The sequence below is a fragment of the Anabrus simplex genome, chromosome 2, assembly GCF_040414725.1.
Source record: "Anabrus simplex isolate iqAnaSimp1 chromosome 2, ASM4041472v1, whole genome shotgun sequence".
In the NCBI taxonomy this organism is placed as follows: Eukaryota; Metazoa; Arthropoda; class Insecta; order Orthoptera; family Tettigoniidae; genus Anabrus; species Anabrus simplex.
This window is the reverse complement of record NC_090266.1, coordinates 565,240,026-565,258,651: the sequence shown is the minus strand read 5'-3', so window position 1 is coordinate 565,258,651 and position 18,626 is coordinate 565,240,026.

Sequence of the window (18,626 nt, the reverse complement as noted above, 5' to 3'; positions counted from 1 at the left end):
GGCTTAATCCTGGCTCATTCCGGTGATATATGAAGGCGTCCAAATACGTCAGCCTTGTGTCGGTAGCTTTACTGGCACGTAAAAGGACTCCTGAGGGAGGGAGTAATTTCCAGCACTTTGGCGTCTCCGGAAACCATAAAAGTAGATAGTGGTACGTAAAGCCAATAACATTAGTATTATTTTTATACATTCATCATTATTGTGTCGTTTGTTTTAGTACTGAGTGAATCAAGAGAGCGTCTTGGTTAAGCCAGCTCCTTTTTTTCACTAATAAAGTTACTAGCTGAACTGAAATGTTTTTCACATGTCTGACTGGAGGCTGGGACAGACAATATTTTGTTCGCTAGCAGAGCAAATCGTGGATATTTTGTGCTGTTATTTCCCACTATCAATGGGATTTTCATCGGAAAGGTGATTTTTAATAAATAAATTGTTTTATGAAGGATATCGTCCGTAGTTTGCACCAACATTAACTAGTTTTTGACATAGATCTAGAAATCTATTCCCAAAACAACCGTAAGGGGACGGAAATCTGTTGTACAAATTTTGACGCACTTTCTGGGTGATGCTTTGTTTGATATCATATGATACTGGATTATGGACGCATTGTATTCGGCGGCACTTTACACACGTGTGCTTTCATATGTCAGGTAGCAGATGCAAACGTCAAAAATGAAGCACATTATTTACATGGCACATATCCTGAATGTTGAACATTCGCAGTTTGCTAGAATTTGGAAAGGAAATAACAATCCAAGGAGAGGAAATCAAAATCCTGAGATTTGTCGGTGATATTGTTAAATTATCTGAGTCTGCAGAGGACCTGGAGAAATTGCTTGAAAGCAATGGGCAGAGTCTTGTGTAAGGAGTGCAAAACGAAAATAAATGAGTCCAAAACAATAGTAATGGAGTGTAGTCGAACGAAGTCAGCTGATGAAAGAAATATTAGATTAGGAAATGAAGTTTTAAAGTAAGTTGGTGAATATTGTTACTTGGGTAGTAACTTAACTAACGATGTCAGAAGTAAGGAGGACATAAACTGCAGACTAGCACAAGCAAGGGAGGCCTTTCTTAAGAAAAGAAATTTGCTTACTTCGAACATTGATACAGGAATTAGAAAGATGTATTTGAAGACTTTCGTCTGGAGAGCGGCATTGTATAGAAGTGAAACATGTACGATAACTCGCTCAGAAAGAATGATAATATATGCTTTTGAAATGTGGTGTTACAGAAGAATTCTGAGGATGAGATGGATACATTGGATCAGAGATGAACAGATACTGAAATGAATTGGTGGGAGGAGATCAATTTGGATAAATTTGACCAGAAGAAAACTTGTTCAGTTGGTTTTCGAAGGAAATGTAGGTGATAAGAACGCTATGGGTAGACCAAGGTAAGAATATGACAAGCAGATTAGAGCAGATGCAGGATGCAGCAGTTACGTAGAAATGAAAAGGTTGCCACAGGATAAGGTAGGATGGAGAACTGCATCAATCCAGTCTGTGGACTGAAGACTCAAACAACAACAACTAGTAGGAAATATTCCCAAACTTAGCTCTTTATCCTTACTTAATTTTGTAATACATATTGCTTCCTCTCAGGTTTTACTTTCACTGCATCTTTGGACTCCCGTTCCATGTTCGCTAAGTATGTCGTAGTGACTGCGAATGTGAATCAGTGGGCTCAAACTGTCGAGCATCAAGCCGTCGGACAAGCCACGCTCACTGGCGGATTAGGACTTAATTACATGAGTACATTTGATCGCCAGACCGTAAAAGGGAAAGGCAGACCTTTAATCTGTACGGCTGTCGACGCAGATGCCGCATCATACCATCACGGAACCTTGTGTAAATCTGTCCACTTGTTGAACAACATTATGGCAAGCAATGCTTACCAGCGCGTCTACATACTGTACATGAGTCAGGGGAAATCACGACTCGTCTGTGCACAACACAGCTCTCCCATGGCGAAATTGGCAATTTGAGCGGGTACGGGTGAACAGGTCGTCTGAGCCGTAAGATCATTTTGCGCAACCTGTTTCTTACTGTTTGATGGGATACTCTGTCACATGTTTCCCTTCTGAGGTCTGTCTGTAGGTACGTGTCACTGGCTTTACGACGACGCAACGAAGAAATGAGCAAATATCGGTTTTCATTTTGGATTGTGATGCTTCGACAACTGTGTTCAACCCGCCGAGTGAACTGACATTCTCGTTATATCGATTCCATAATGACTGCCGGGAGACAATGAAGTCCGCGAAGGTCCGCTCTTCCTGGATTAAAGTGACTGCCTTAGAGACTTGTAAGTCGGTAAGATGTCTTATTGTACGAGTTACAATATGTACGAACTACGAAAATGACAACGTCAGTCAATTTACGTCGGTTCGACACTCCGATACACGGGTATTCACTTTGTTTTCAGGGGTCTCCTGGCACTGCATTGCAGGTATAAGACTATCGAGACAGTATGACTCAGATGTTTCCCTCCTTAAACACAGTAATCAAGATGCCCGCCTATATAGGAAGGCCATTGGTACCAATTGTGTTAAAATTACTGTACCATATCAGATGCTAAAACACATGTTACGCTAAATTTTTGGACAGTGCATTTAGTGGGACATAAAACCAATTACATTGTTTACCTTCTGTTCAAAAGCATAAATTATAAATACCCATTTTTGCTACGATTTACCACTCCCTGGTCCGTTATACCCGTAGGGTTATTTCTTGATGTCATATTTTAAACATCTACTTACTCTCTCGTCCTTTCCAAATGATCAGAGAAATGACCAAAAATAAGAAATACCTTTGTGAATTTGTGGTTCCTTGAAATTCACAGGAAATTTGAATAATAATAATAATAATAATAATAATAATAATAATGTTATTTGCTTTACGTCCCACTAACTACTATTTTAAGGTCTTCGGAGACGCCGAGGGGCCGGTATTTAGTCCCGCAGGAGATCTTTTACGTGCCAGTAAATCTACCGACATGGGGCTGTCGTATTTGAGCACCTTCAAATACCACCGGACTGAGCCAGGATCGAACCTGCCAAGTTGGGGTTAGAAGGCCAGCGCCTTATCCGTCTGAGCCACTCAGCCCGGCCAGAAAATTTAAACTCCACGGATTATCACCGGCAGCTGTATGAGTGCCGTGATCCTTCGAAACAAATTAATATACATGACACACAGTCCTAATAAATCATACATTGTTATGTTTACGACATCATTGCAGGTGGGAACCACACAGAAAACAGTATTTACGTTGTTGTGATATGGTCTCCTTGTTATTTCAGGGATTAAAGTTCGGGTATATTGGTATATACAACTTTATAAAGTTCAAAAAGCAAGAAAATAAATTTAGAAGTACATATTGGACTATCGACGGTTACGAGTAATGCAGAGTAACTCAGGTGTCTCAGGTACTTTTTAACTCATACTACAATTTCATCCAAGAGTTTGGGCTTATCTTAGGAAACACAATATACTATATGTGATCTGGTTCTCTCCCCTTGTCTTTATATAGAGATTCGTTTCCCCATTTCCCAGTTGCACGTGATAGATCACAGTAACTTTTAAAAAGGTAAACACCTGGCAAACTGCAGATAACGAGCTGAGGGGGAATTGACTCAGAAACAGGATGGTGGGGTATATTTTTTCGTAAATAGTGAATTAGCACGGAGGTTTGGTTCGCTATACTTGCATTACCATTATTTTAAATATGACGAGGAACTTGGTGTAGAATAAACGGTATAATTCACATAATGTCAAATTACGATATATCTTTTAAGTATAATGAAGAATCCATTCGTATTTCTTAAATCAGCACATAGTTTTACATCTGAAATGGAAAGACACTAAAAGCATTGAAAGCCAGTATTATCAAGCTCTTTTTTGATCTTTCATGTGCAAATGTTAAACGACTGAACACATACGAGCAGGATGATGGTGTATGGTGTGAATGCAAACTTTCTTCCATTCTTTAAACCAGTCGAACTTACCTGCACTTTTAACAACCATTTAACGTCATCTAACCGATATGTTGAGACTCTCGATTTAGGTCTCAGGCCTCGATAGGTTGTGAACGAGAGGAAATCTAGCTGGCGCTCTAGCCGTCGTATGTCATCAGACTTACTCTCACTTCGTCAGATTGCTTTGCACGTCGAATGGAATGGTGAAGAGAATCTACGCTCTGTCAACACCTTGTCCGGATATACAGATGTCACTTTAACTACATGTCCGCCTATGTGGTGTAGTGGTTAGCGTGATTAGCTGCCACCCCGGGAGGTCCGGGTTCGATTCCCGGCTCTGCCACGAAAATTTGAAAAGTGGTACGAGGGCTGGAACGGGGTACACTCAGCCTCGGGAGGTCAACTGAGTAGAGGTGGGTTCGATTCCCACCTCAGCCATCCTCGAAGTGGTTTTCCGTGGTTTCCCACTTCTCCTCCAGGCGAATGCCGGGATGGTACCTAACTTAAGGCCACGCCCGCTTCCTTCCCTCTTCCTTGTCTATCCCTTCCAATCTTCCCATCCCTCCACAAGGCCCCTGTTCAGCATAGCAGGTGAGGCCGCCTGGGCGAGGTACTGGTCATTCTCCCCGGTTGTATCCCCCGACCAAGAGTCTGAAGCTCCAGGACACTGCCCTTGCGGCGGTAGAGGTGGGATCCCTCGCTGAGTCCGAGGGAAAAGCCGAACCTGGAGGGTAAACAGATGATGATGATGACTTTAACTACATACGATTCGTAAATATTAACACCATCCTTATTCCTAAATGAAATTATGCTGCTTTCCTTGAGAACATCAAGAAGGCACAAGTATGTGCTTCGAACCCAGGTCGTTCACAGTGCATATAATCTGAAGTCAATTTCATTAAAATGCTCAAAATTCCTATTATGTAATTTCAAATAATGATATCAATTTTTTTTTGCTAGGGGCTTTACGTCGCACCGACACAGATAGGTCTTATGGCGACGATGGGATAGGAAAGGCCTAGGAGTTGGAAGGAAGCGGCCGTGGCCTTAATTAAGGTACAGCCCCAGCATTTGCCTGGTGTGAAAATGGGAAACCACAGAAAACCATCTTCAGTGCTGCCGATAGTGGGACTCGAACCTACTATCTCCCGGATGCAAGCTCACAGCCGCGCGCCTCTACGCGCACGGCCAACTCGCCCGGTACAAAATTTCTACGGAATAAAACAGCTCATGAAACACCACTTAGGGAGCTGGTACCTAAGGCAAAGAAATCAGTCAGTTATTATTATTTGCTTTACGCCGCACCGACACAGATAGGTATTATGGCGGTGATGGGAGAGGGAAGGCCTAGGAGTGGGAAAGAAGTAGCCGTGGCCTTAATTAAGGTACAGTCCCAGTATTTGCCTGGTTTGAAAATGGAAAACCACGGAAAACCATCTTCAAGGCTGCCGACAGTGCGGTTCGAACCCACTATCTCCCGGATGCAATCTCACAGCTGCGCGACCCTAATCGCACGGCCAACTCGCCCGGTGAAAATCAATCAGTAACTATAATAAATTGTCGTCTTTTTTCAGAGATGGATTATAACAATTTGTCTTAAAATACTGTACAATGGAATAAAATAAGTCCGCCTCTGTGGTGTAGTGGTGAGTGTGATTAGCTGCCACCCCTGCAGGCCCGTGTTCGATTCCCAGCTCTGCCACGAAATGTGGAAAGTGGGACGAGGGCTGGAACGCGGTCCACTCAGCCTCGGGAGGTCAACTGAGTACAGGTGGGTTCGATTCCCACTGGAAGTGGTTTTCCGTGGTTTTCCGTGGTTTCCCGATTCTACCTAACTTAAGGCCACGGCCGCTTACTTCCCTCTTCCTTGTCTATCCCTTACAATCTTCCCACCCCCCGGCAAAGCCCCTGTTCAGCATAGCAGGTGAGGCTGCCTGGGCGAGGTACTGGTCATCCTCCCCAGTTGTATCCCCCGACCAAGAGCCTGAAGCTCCAGGACACTGCCCTTGAGGCGGTAGAGGTGGGGTCCCTAGCTGAGTCCGAGGGAAAAACCAACCCTGGTGTATAAACATATAAAGAACAAGAAGAAGAATAAAAAGAAGAAGAAATAAAATAAACATACAGGTTACTAACATAAAATGAAATGAAATATAATTATTTACGCCATTTTAAAAGTTATGCTTAACAATACTGGCTAGCAATAACTGTTATGAACGGGGTGCTTACTTTCCAATGAAATCAGTCCTCACGAAGTGTCAACAACTACAAAGAGGCAGACTTTCTAGTCACATAATAACTTTAACGTTTAACAACAGTAAAAATACACAAAAATACACAATCTACCTTTAGTCTGACAGTGACAAAATCCCAGACAAATCACGTTCATTCCTCGAATCACCACTATCCTTCGCGATACGAATTATAAACTCGTTTCTTTTACTTTACACAGATAGGTCTTAAGGCGACGATATTAGAGGAAAGGCCTAGGAATCCGAAGGAAGCGGCCGTAACCTTAATTCAGGTACAGCCACAGACAGCAATTGCCTGGTGTGGAAATGGGAAGCCACGGAAGACCAATCTCTGCTGGATGTAAGCTCACAGCTGCGCACCAACTCGCCAGGTTATAAATTCGGCCAGAACATTTATATGCTTGTCATCTTTTGCTAGTATACCCCTTCAAGGTTTTCGGTGTGAATGCAAACTTTCTCCCATTTTTAAAGCATTCGAACTTACTTGCACTTTTAACAACCATTTCACGTCGTCTAACCAAAATTTTGTAGCCTAGTGTTTCCACCTACACATTGTTTAACATATTCCCATGTAAGCTCTACTTGATTTAAATCAAAGTGGTACAGAGGAAGTCGCGATGCATTATGACCGTGTTTGGCCATAGTATTGTCAATTAGAAATTCTTTCCAAAAGGTTTATTAATTTAAATCAAGTCATAAAGCTGGATATACCGAGCTCGATAGCTGCAGTAGCTTAAGTGTGGCTAGTATCCAGTATTCGGGGGATAGTAGGTTCCAACCCCACTGTCGGCAGCCCTGAAAATGGTTTTCCGTGGTTTCCCATTTTCACACCAGGCAAATGCTGGGGCTGTACCTTAATTAAGGCCACGGCCGCTTCCTTCCCACTCCTAGCCCTTCGCTGTCCCATTGTCGCCATAAGACCTATCTGTGTCGGTGCGACGTAAAGCAACTAGCAAACCCAAAAAAAAAAAAAGAAAGAAAGAAAAGCTGGATATTGGGCATTTCATCGTTACTTCTCACCAGCCGCTCTTTCATCACAGCCTTGGTGCTGCTAGTGGTTGTCACTTTATCTAACTGCACACTGCAATTTGACGCATTGTTTAAAACCAGGACTAAATTGGGAGGCAGCCTAGGAATGAGTCTCATACTTACAAGGGGAGGCTATGATGCATGGGTGACCGATTCTATCCATCTTTGGTGCACATGTAGGGCATGACACGAAGTATAACATGTGCAAGCAGTAAGGCGCAATTCTCCTTCCGAGGAACTAATTATTGAAAAAATCCAGTGCGCTATTATATGCAAGGTATGTTCGCGAAAAGGACAACGAGTCGTGGTGCAGTGCCAAGAACTCCGCTTCGTAAGTTCGGGATCGCTTGACCGAATCCCGCCGATGGTCAGTTTACTTTTCCAAATACTCCATACATCTCACAAATTAAGGGCTCTTCAATAATGTTCATTTTCTTATCTCATCTTCTTTATCTGTTTACCCCCCAGGGTCGGTTGTCCCCTCGGACTCAGCGAGGGATCCCACCTCTACCGCTTCAAGGGCAGTGTCCTGGAGCTTTAGACACTGGGTCGGGATACAACTCGGTAGGATGAAGAGTAACCTGCCCAGGCGGACTCACCTGCTATGCTGAACAGGGGCCTTGCTGGAGGATGGGAAGATTGGAAGGGATAGACAAGGAAGAGGGAAGGAAGCGGCCGTGGCCTGAGGTTAGGTACCATCCCGGCATTTGCCTGGAGGAGAAGTGGCAAACCGTGGAAAACCACTTCCAGGATGGCTGAGGTGGGAAACGAACCCAACTCTACTCAGTTGACCACCCGATGCTGAGTCGACCCCGTTCAAGCCCTCGAACAACTTTTCAAATTTCGTGGCAGAGCCGGGAACCGAACCCGGGCCACCGGCCTGGCAGCTAATCATTTTCTGATCAATTTCACCAAATTACATTTTTAGCGGGAAAAGGGTTCTGAAGAAATCGTACAGGAGTTTTTTGAAAAATTAATACTTTTATTCCCAGTATTTTGTACAACTGTCCGCCTCTGTGGTGTAGTGGTTAGTGTGATTAGCTGCCACGCCCGGAGGTCCGGGTTCGATTCCCGGCTCTGCCACGAAAATTTGAAAAGTGGTGCGAGGGCTGGAACGGGGTCCACTCAGCCTCGGGAGGTCAACTGAGTAGAGGTGGGTTCGATTCCCACCTCAGCCATCCTGGAAGTGGTTTTCCGTGGTTTCCCACTTCTCCTCCAGGCAAATGCCGGGATGGTACCTCACTTAAGGCCACGGCCGCTTCCTTCCCTCTTCCTTGTCTATCCCTTCCAATCTTCCCATCCCTCCACAAGGCCCCTGTTCAGCATAGCAGGTGAGGCCGCCTGGGCGAGGTACTGGTCATTCTCCCCAGTTGTATCCCCGACCCAAAGTCTGAAGTTCCAGGACACTGCCCTTGAGGCGGTAGAGGTGGGATCCCTCGCTGAGTCCGAGGGAAAAGCCAACACTGGAGGGTAAACAGAATTAGATAGATAGATAGATAGATTTTGTACAACTTATTCTACACTACTCTTTATTTACTACCGTGCTGCTCGCACGACGAATTACTGCATGAATCAGGATGATATCGGTCATGGAAGCAGGGGAAGCAACTATTATTGCGGCATCTTGCGCAAGTGATAAGAGCATACTTTTGCATTTTTGCACGATTTGTGCAGAACATTTTTCTCGCTAAAATTAATTTATTGGAACTGATTCGAAGATTAACTTTATTGTAATCACCTTTTTTGTGAGAAATGTGAAATATTTGAAAAACAACGCCCAGCGGCAGAATTCGATCCAGCTATCGTGCGCTCACGAAGCGGAGGTCTTACCGCTGCGCCACGAGCTGCTAGCGTTCTGCCCAAACACAGCTTGCACATAAGCGCACTGGAATTTTTCATTAATGAATTTATCGGAAACGGCTGAGAATTGTGCCTTACTACTTACACAAGTTACACTCCTGGTCACATACCCTACACGTGTACCAAAGATGGATCAAATCGGTTACCCATGCGCCATAGCCTCCCCTTGTTAGTCAATTTTGGTAGTTGTTGGCGTTAAACACTCCATAGTATATCCTGTTTGCTGTAGGGATTTGAACACTAACAATGATCCAGGAACGAAACCAATTCGTCCTCATGCATCAACTGTAATTAGTCTCCGACCTTTCGAAATCGGCGCTGTGTAACTTGGTGTGGAATCGTCAGTGCACTTCTTTGTTATTTTATGACTCCTGTGAATATAAGTCTCATCTTCGTGTATTAGAGGTCGCTCTTCCCCGCTGTGTCCCCTAATTGCAATCAAGTAGGCTTCACAATGAAATGTGATATTTCCTCTCTTTATCAAAGTTGCCATTTTGATCCGGTTTTCTCCCTGCCTGAAACACAAATTCTTCAATATTAATTTAAGTCTGGTGTTCCCCCTTTGAAATTAATACTTTTTCAAAGTTTTTTTAAGCGTCCGCCTCTGTGGTGTAATGGTTAATGTGATTAGCTGCCACCCCCGGAGGCCCGCGTTCGATTCCCGGCTCTGCCACGAAATTTGAAAGGTGGTACGAGGGCAGGAACTTAGTACACTCAGCCTCGGGATGTCAAATGAGTAGAGGTGGGTTCGATTCTCACCTCAGCCATCCTGGAAGTGGTTTTCCGTGGTTTCCCAGTTCTCATCCGGACGAATGCTGGAATGGTACCCTGCTTAATGCCACGCCCGCTTCCTTCCCTCTTCTTCGTCTATCCCTTCCAATCTTCCCATCCCCCCACAATGCCAATGTTCAGCATAGCAGGTGAGGCCGCCTGGGCGAGGTACTGGTAATTCTCCTCCGTTGTATCCGCCGACCCAATGTCTCACGCTCCAGGACACTGCCCTTGAGGCAGTACAGGTGGGATCCCTCGCTGAGTTCGAGGAAAAAACCAAGGGTAAACAGATTAAGAAAAAGGGGAAGAAGTTTCGGAAGCTGTAGATGAACCGTAAGTACTGACTTTTCCTTAATGTACAAATTGTACAGTCCGAATCACTCCCTTGTCATGATCATCCTCACATGTCCCGGGTTAAGGAGCCTGGTGATTTTTGCCAAGAATACCATAGGAGGTACCTTCCTCCTCACACCGAGAACCTTCCTTGACGATTCTCTAAACAGACGTCTTCAATATACCTGTGCTTTTGCCAATCGCGTTCTTGTACATTTCTTAAAGGTACGGATACGGTACTGGTCCTGACCTCACATTTCAGTATACTCCACTTCCGGCGTTTTGCTGTGCAGGCTATTGAAGGAAGTTTGGAAAGAAGGGGCCGCGTTCCACTTATTCAATATTTATACTGAGCTTTAGTCAATAAAAATAACACTTCGTACTTTAACACAGCCAAATTAGCGTTCGAATGAGTGATTGAGGCAAGCGTTTAAAGAAAAGTTACTCATAATTGTATCACAATGATGGCACAAGAAACAGCGAAGAGCTCCTGCGACGACGGGCACGTCTCTAGTGATGGACAGTTCGTTAACGAACTAGTTCTCGGAAACTACTTCAATCCCATGAACTATGAAGTAGGGTTGGGCAGACCGGAACAGTCATTTGTTCCGGAACATTAGGAGCTCGAGATGTAGTGTTTCGGTACGGTGTGTAGGCACAAAACATATGGGACACGGGACTGTAACTGCGCAGTAGAGAGAACTTCGTAAGGCAACATGACATGCTCCGCATCAGGGGGAAAACGCTGCTATACGGGACGTGCTGTGTGTAGTTTTGGCCAGCATAAAGCTGCACGGAACTTGAAGGAACAGTCGGAACACTGAAATTCGCGCCCAATAATCACGTTTAAAGGCTTCTTATAGGTTAAGATCTTTTCAGTCAATATAAAATACACATAACACGGTCACAATGGCAGTACAGGTGTTTAAAAGTAAGTAATCCAAGGATATTTTCACCAGTTGAATGCATCAGCCTGCATTGTGAGTAATTAGGGCCAGGACGAAACTTCACGGCACGTGAGGAAGCAGTAGAAACTCTGAAATACGCACCCAAAAAAATCATGTCTAAATTTTGTTTTTAGGATAGGAATGTCATCATTCATTCTGAAATACACATGGCTAAATTACACTGGCAGTAGATGCGTTTACAAATGTCACAATGTTATTTCCACCAATTAAATATGTACTCGCACAGTTGAAGAAAGAGTTGTCAGAACTCTATTTACGCAAACAATATACAAGCGGAACACGAAAACAAAAAATTAACCCATACGAGCAAAACAAGAAGATAAAAATTAAACACTATATACAAGCGAAACACGAGATTAAAAGTAAAACTATATAAGCAGAACACGAAAATATTGTGGGATGTTTAAATTTTAAATGTCTTGTCGTTGTGCTGGTTGAAGATCCCTTTGCAGACAAAATAGAAGAACATAAATTGCATTTCACTCTGTCCGGTTTAATTTTAGTAAAAATGTCCTAAATAGGACTCCGATGCGACATTATGAAAATTTTACCGTCTTTCGTAGGGTTATATTACTAGGCTTCTATGTAAAACACTCTTACAAAACAGTTGAAAGCAAAACAAAACACATTACGTTATTCGCATGTACCGACAGGCAGTAGCCAGTGCAACGGAATTCACAGAATCAAGAGGATGTGACAGAACACGGAACACTCCAGCAAGTGGCGGCACACAGACGGTATCGACAGCCATCTAGTAGGCGAAATGCAGTGCATAGTGGCGCTTCTGTCGGGACAGCGAGTCAGTGTCTTGGTCTCGCTTAAGAATGTTTCGGAACAATTGACACTCGGTGTTCCGGAACAGCGGAACATAACCGTGCACCGGTACAGTGTGCCTAAACAGGCACATAGTGCCCAACCCTACTATGAAGTGGTTACTCGTCTCTTAAGAACAACTTCGCGAGCTGTATGTACAGACCAAGGGACATCACGAATGATGTGAATGGATTGCTTACGGAACTACTTCGCGAAGCTATAGAGGCAGGACGCTTCTGGAAAAAGAACACGTCACAACTCGCTCATGAACGATATGGAATAATTATAACGAACTTGCGAGCAATATAAAGAGGTTAATTACTTCACAGTTCAGAGAACGAATGACATGTAATAGATCACATTGCTCGTAAGGGAAACACTTACCATGAGAGCAGTAGTTCACTGTGAAGCAGTCTGTTATTAATCACAGCAGCAAACTGGTATTACATAGTTCTTAAGCCCACACACACAAAATTAAACCTAAAAAATAAGTTAATAATTGACACAATAACGCCGTTTGGAGAAATATTGTAATAACATATTTTCGTTACAAATTTGAGATTAAGAACAACATCTGTTATAACTTTTTCCCAGCTAAGCCAGTTCACTTATCTCTAATTGTCTGCCCTACCTTCGAAAAGGCTCTCACATGGAACAGACGTAGCGACAACGCACAAACGGATTTTGCCTTTTCGAACAGGGCTGTATACACTTGGTGCCTTCTTTGCCAACATGGCAAGGGATTTTATGTCGTGTTAGGTTTTCATGAAGGTAATTATTCATCTAAGCAATTTCTGCAGTTGCAGGGTTTGAGATTCCGAGCAATTTCGCAAGTTGCTTTACGTCGCGCCTACACAGATAGGTCTTATGGCGACGATGAGACAGCCAGGGGCTAGGAGTAGGAAGGAAGTGGCCGTGTCATTAATTAAGGTATAGCCCGTGTATTTGCCTTGTATGAAAGTGGGAAACCACGAGAAACCATATTCAGGGTGCCGTCAGTGAGGTTCGAACCCACTATATCCCGAATACTGGACCCTGGCCGCACTTAAGCAACAGCAGCTATCGAACTCGGTAGGACAAATTTCGAAACACCGTCGTAGAAATAGTCTCAAATGGAAGAGCCTGTGACCTGGTTTACCGGTACTTGCTCTGATAAAAGTGGTGATGTATTTGCTAATGTTCGGCGCTTTTCATATTAACCAATGGTACCAGCAAATACTACGGTTTTATTGTCCTGGTTGACCTCACTGTGTCCCATGGGTTTGTAGGGACTTCCAAGTTGTTATAAAATATATCAATAGAAAAAATTTTGATGGGATATCCCTTCATTATTTATGTCCACAACGTATTGACTGTTTAGCCGGCCCCGTGGTGTAGGGGTAGCGTGCCTGCCTCTCGCCTGTAGGTCCCGGATTCGATTCCCCACCATATCAGGGATTTTTCTCTCGACCAGAGGGCTGGTTCGAGGTCCATTCAGCCTACGTGATCAGAATTGAGAAGCCATCTGACGGTGAGGTGGCGGCCCCGGTCTGGAAAGCCCAGTATAACAGCCGAGATAATGCGTCGTGCTGACCACACGGCCCTTCGTAATCTGCAGGCCTTCGGCTGAGCAGCGGTCGTTGGGCAGGCCAAAGCCCTTTCAAGGACGTTAAGTGCCGTGTGGGTTTTGGCATTGACTGTTCAATTTCCTTAATAATATGTGTAACGGGCGGTACACCTCCACGCCGCTAATTCAAACATTGCGCCAGTTGAAACTCCTCTACTGGAGAAAGCCTGAACTTTAACAACCATATTAATTCTAAGGTTTCTCAGAAGATGTCTCTACGGTAAATTTTGAAGTGTTCTGAACTATGCCTGTTTCGATTTGTATTTGTTTGCTCTGTAGTACGAAGTGTGAACATTCTCTTCTAGATGGCACTACGTAGGAACTACAATTGTGCACCCTAGTGCGAAGTGAAGGAACTCTTTTTTGAAGAAATTTGGTATTCATAAGTTTGTTCTTTGTTAAATTTCTTTCAGTCATTGTTTGGGTTGGCAGTATAACCCTTCTCTTTCCGGCAGTTTGAATTTGACCAATGAGTAATTTCTGTAATTAATTTTCCACCAATCCTAGATGTCTTCTTCAGTTTGGACTTGTAATCTTTAGCCGACCAATAAAATTTTGTGAGCGGGTTGTAATCATTCATGAAACGTCTCGAATTTTCCGCGAGGGTATATAAACTGCTGATTTTCGGGTCTCGGGGCCACTTCAGTAACATCTCTCCTAGTGTGATTATGTAGCAGGGGGCGGGAAGCGCCTCTTTCTTCGGGCAGCAGTTCATCCATAAGGTAATGGCCGTTTAATAACTTCATTTTTCGCTAGCTCAGCAGTTTAACCCTCGGGGCATGTTCGAAAACCTTTATCATGTAACCTATCGTTAAAATGTAATAGACACTTGGTAAAACTTCGGCTCTTTATCTATTGTCTTGAGGTGACTTTGTTTTCACAACCGTTTCCTCTTTTTTTAAGTAATAAAGTCTTCTTATACAAGTCACCCCTTTAGTATGGGATTAGCCCTTGTGCATACGGCCTAGTGCCAAATAGGTAAAAGTGTATTAGGAGTGCTAGTTACGCCTCCAGTCAAGTTGGAATTTTGGGCCATGTAATTAACTTTTTTTTTTACTGAATAGGCCTCAGTAGGTTGGGTATCATTACCCCTGTTCTTATGTGCCCGGAGGGCAGCTTGAAGGTGGAGTTTGGTGTGGCCTTTGAATAGGCTTGAACTTTGAGAGCGGGTTGCTCTTTCTTAAAAATGTATTTTCTGTGTGCTCCTTGGCATGATTGGGCTTTTCTGCCCCTTTTTTAAACTTTGTACATAGGTAAAGTTGGGCTCATTGCTCAAGGATTGCGTGTCTGGGCTCGAAGCACAAATCCATTAACCAATTGCTATTGTACATTCTTAATTTGTTGATATGCTACTGAGTACCTGTTATACTTGATATTTCTTGATCTTGAAAAGAAAATATAACCTTTGTTAAATTTTAAATTAACTTTAATTTCGTAGTCGAGACCTATTCCACCCAGCACCTTCTTTCACCTCTGCTGTTCCACAGATACCTCGGAACAATATACAATGGGGAAATTAATTATCCAAACACCATGGAATAAGGGATGTAGAATACGGAAAAACTTGGCAATATATTTATCGAGGTAACATATTAAATGTATTAAAGGTACAACACTACAGGTTAATATCATCGCTAGAAAAGCCATCGGAATTGTGGCATGCTGGTCCATTAATAACCAGTGCAATCGCCTGACTTTTGAGTGCAGGCATGCAAACGTGCATGCATTGTGGCGTACAGGTGCCGGATGTCAGCTTGTGGGATGGAGTTTCATACCTGTTGCACTTGGTCGGTCAATACAGGGACGGTTAATGCCGGTTGTAGATGACGCTGGAGTTGTCGCCCAATGACGTCTCATACGTGCTCTATTGGGGACAGATCGAGGGATCGAGCAGTCCAATGAAACACAACGAATCCATGTAGAGCACGTTGCGTTACAACAGCGGCATAGGCGAGTGCATTGTCCAGTAGGAAAACTCCCCCGGGAATACTGTTCGTGAATGGAAGCACAACATGTCGAATCACCAGACGGACGTAGGCCCTACACATCTGCAGTCAGGGTGCGTGGGATAACCACGAGAGTACTCTTTCTGCCATAGGAAATTGCTCCCCGGATCATAACTCCCGGTGCAGATCCAGTGTGTCGATGCCGTAGACTAGTGGAATGCAGGCCCTCACCTGGCCTCCTTCTAACCAACAAACGGCCACCACTGCCACTAAGGCGGAACCGGCTATCATCGGAAAACACGACGGACCTCCAATCCATCCTCCATTGAGCACACGCTTGACACCAGACGCAGTCACAGACGGTGGTAGTTTGGGGGAAGGGGAATGCACGCCGCGGGTCGCCTGGCTCGAAGCTGTCCTTCAAGTAACCGGTTTCGAACATTCTTCTGCGTCACTGCGGTGCCAACTGCCGCTCGAATTGTTGCCGCAGACGCAATCCGCTGCGCTATAGCCATGCGCCGAATGCGGGGGTCCTCCCTCTCGGTGGTGCCGTGGGGATGTCTGGAGCCCGGTCTACTTACGGACGTACCTTTTCGTGACCACTGCTGCCAGCACGCATGCGCAGCGATGGAGGCATTCCTCCCAAGTCGTTTTACAATTGAGTTGAAGGAATATTCACCTTCACGTAGCCCTATTGTAGGGCCTCATTCAACCGCAGTGAGCTGTTGATACTAGCCTCTTCTTCATCGTAAAGGAATTCTTGACCGACTCGTAGTCACTCCGTCCAATCTCACAGGTGACTGACGCTCTCGCACCTTACAGCCTGTATTTAAACAAACCTGATGTGCAACGTCATGAGACTGCTACTAGCGCCACGCTAATACGATTTGCGGGAAATTTGTATCAGCGTCATCTTTCAGATGTATAAACACGCCTACCAACGTTCGATAATCTAGTACAAACCCTTCTTGGTGTTTGGATCATTTTTCTGCAAGTGTATAATGAGCCAGTAGTCATGAATTTAATGAGAGGTTCCTATCCCTTTACAAGTGTTTTGTGAGTCTAGGATTGGTAGAATGAAAGCTTCCGTTGCTCCCTCGTTCATTTACTTAAAAGTATGAGATGTTTCTCACCTTGTCTCCGGCCGGCTCTCTTCGTCTAATTTTAAGGCATAGTACTCCCTCCTTTGTTTGGTTCGTTTGTAAAGTTAAGCATGTCCATGTGTCAGGATAAAGGTTTGCGGCCTAGGGTATACTACGCGAGCGTAATATGCTTCATAATTCGGGTGTTAGAATTGGTACTGGTAGGGTAAAATATTTATGTCATCTCCCTATATATTTTATTATGCCCTAACCTCGTCATGATTCAGTATGGCCTCCTACTGTATGAAACAGCATTAAGTGAAAGGTAAATTTCTATTATATTATTCATTCATGAAGTATTATGCTTCAAATTGTAATGTGTGTAATAACCAATTATTAAAACAAAATTTCATATAGCTTAAAGGCGCACTAAAAATATTTAAGGTATGAAAAGAGTTAAGGACTTGACGTATACGACAGGTCATTACCGTGATAATAAAAAACCACCGAAATGGAAGGACGTTCAGACGTGTAACCAATGGCTAACACACGAGGGGCGTACTATACTGTTTTACACTTTATTTTTTGTACGTCCGGGTATGGTTCACATTTCACTTTTGAAAGTGTTGACGTGGAACTAGTGTCTTGTTCCACCGTTTGGTAGCAGCACAGGCACAGGGGCCAACGAATGCACTCGTCATAATAGTTTCCTAACAACACTGTCAGCGTAGGAGCGGACAAGATGGAACGCAACCGTCGGAGAAAGCGATATACAACTTGGTTCCTACGGAAAAAGGGCGTGACCACTGCAGAAATTAATCGGCGCTTGGTGGCAGTCTGTGGAGAACATGCATCGTTACGGAAAACAGTTTACAACTGGGTGGGAGGTTAGAAAACAGGGCGCACGTGTCTCATCACCACTCACAATCCTAGCCATGAAGTCGGCTGGACCTTGATCATGGCGTTGCAAAAGTTCTCTGCAGTCGTCCACACGCCTCTTCTTTTTGTCTGCAAACAGGTGTCTAGGCACCCACGTGGATGACACCTTCCCCAACTGTAAGTGGCTGTACACGATCCGCTGCAGTGTGATTCGGCTGATTCCCGTGGCTGCCTCCATTTCTGTAAATGTGGTGCATTTGTTTCCTTGGATGGCCTATTCCACTCGGGCAATGTTGGTTGGTGTTGACACTGTCACATTGATTCCACAACTGGTTCCCTTGTCCACCGATGTGCGCCCTGGTTTTCAACCTTCCACCCAGTTGTAAACTGTTTTCCGTGACGGCGCATGTTCTCCATAGGTTATCACCGAGAGTCGATGAATTTCTGCAGTGGTCACGCCTTCTTTCCATAGGAACCAGGTCGTATAGCGCTGTCCCTGACGGTTGATTTGCATGTTGTCTGCACCTATGCTGACAGTGTTATTATGAAATGGCTATGACGAGTGCATTCGTTGTAACTTGTCCGTGTGTTGCTACCAAACCATGGAACAAGTCACCAGTTACACGTCACCACCTTTAAAAGTTAAATGTGAACCATGACCGGACGTACAACATATAAAGTGTAAAACAATATAGTACGCCCTTTGTACAATTTTTCTATCTTTGCTAATGCTTCTGAAAACAATGCTAGAAACGATATTATGCAAAAACCCATAATACCTCTATTGATGCTGATTTTATTTTGTTTGCGGATGTGAATTAATGCACAATTAGATGTTCCTTACATCTTTGGAAAGCTCGCGGTTAAGGAAGTCGGATGAATAGACGGAATGTTGATGTGCAGAATTTCATGCTGGGAGAGAAACTCAGACATTAGAAAGAACTAACGAGCAGGACCGTTGTCACGGAGAAGGTACCTTTGTCCACTTCACTACATCCGAGTCCATTCACGGACAGACTCTCGTAAGCGAAGTAAACAATTTTTTACCATTTTGTACTCAAGAATGAACTGTTAAAGGATAATCTAATTATTTCGGCTTAGAACGTTGGCTTTAAGTTTC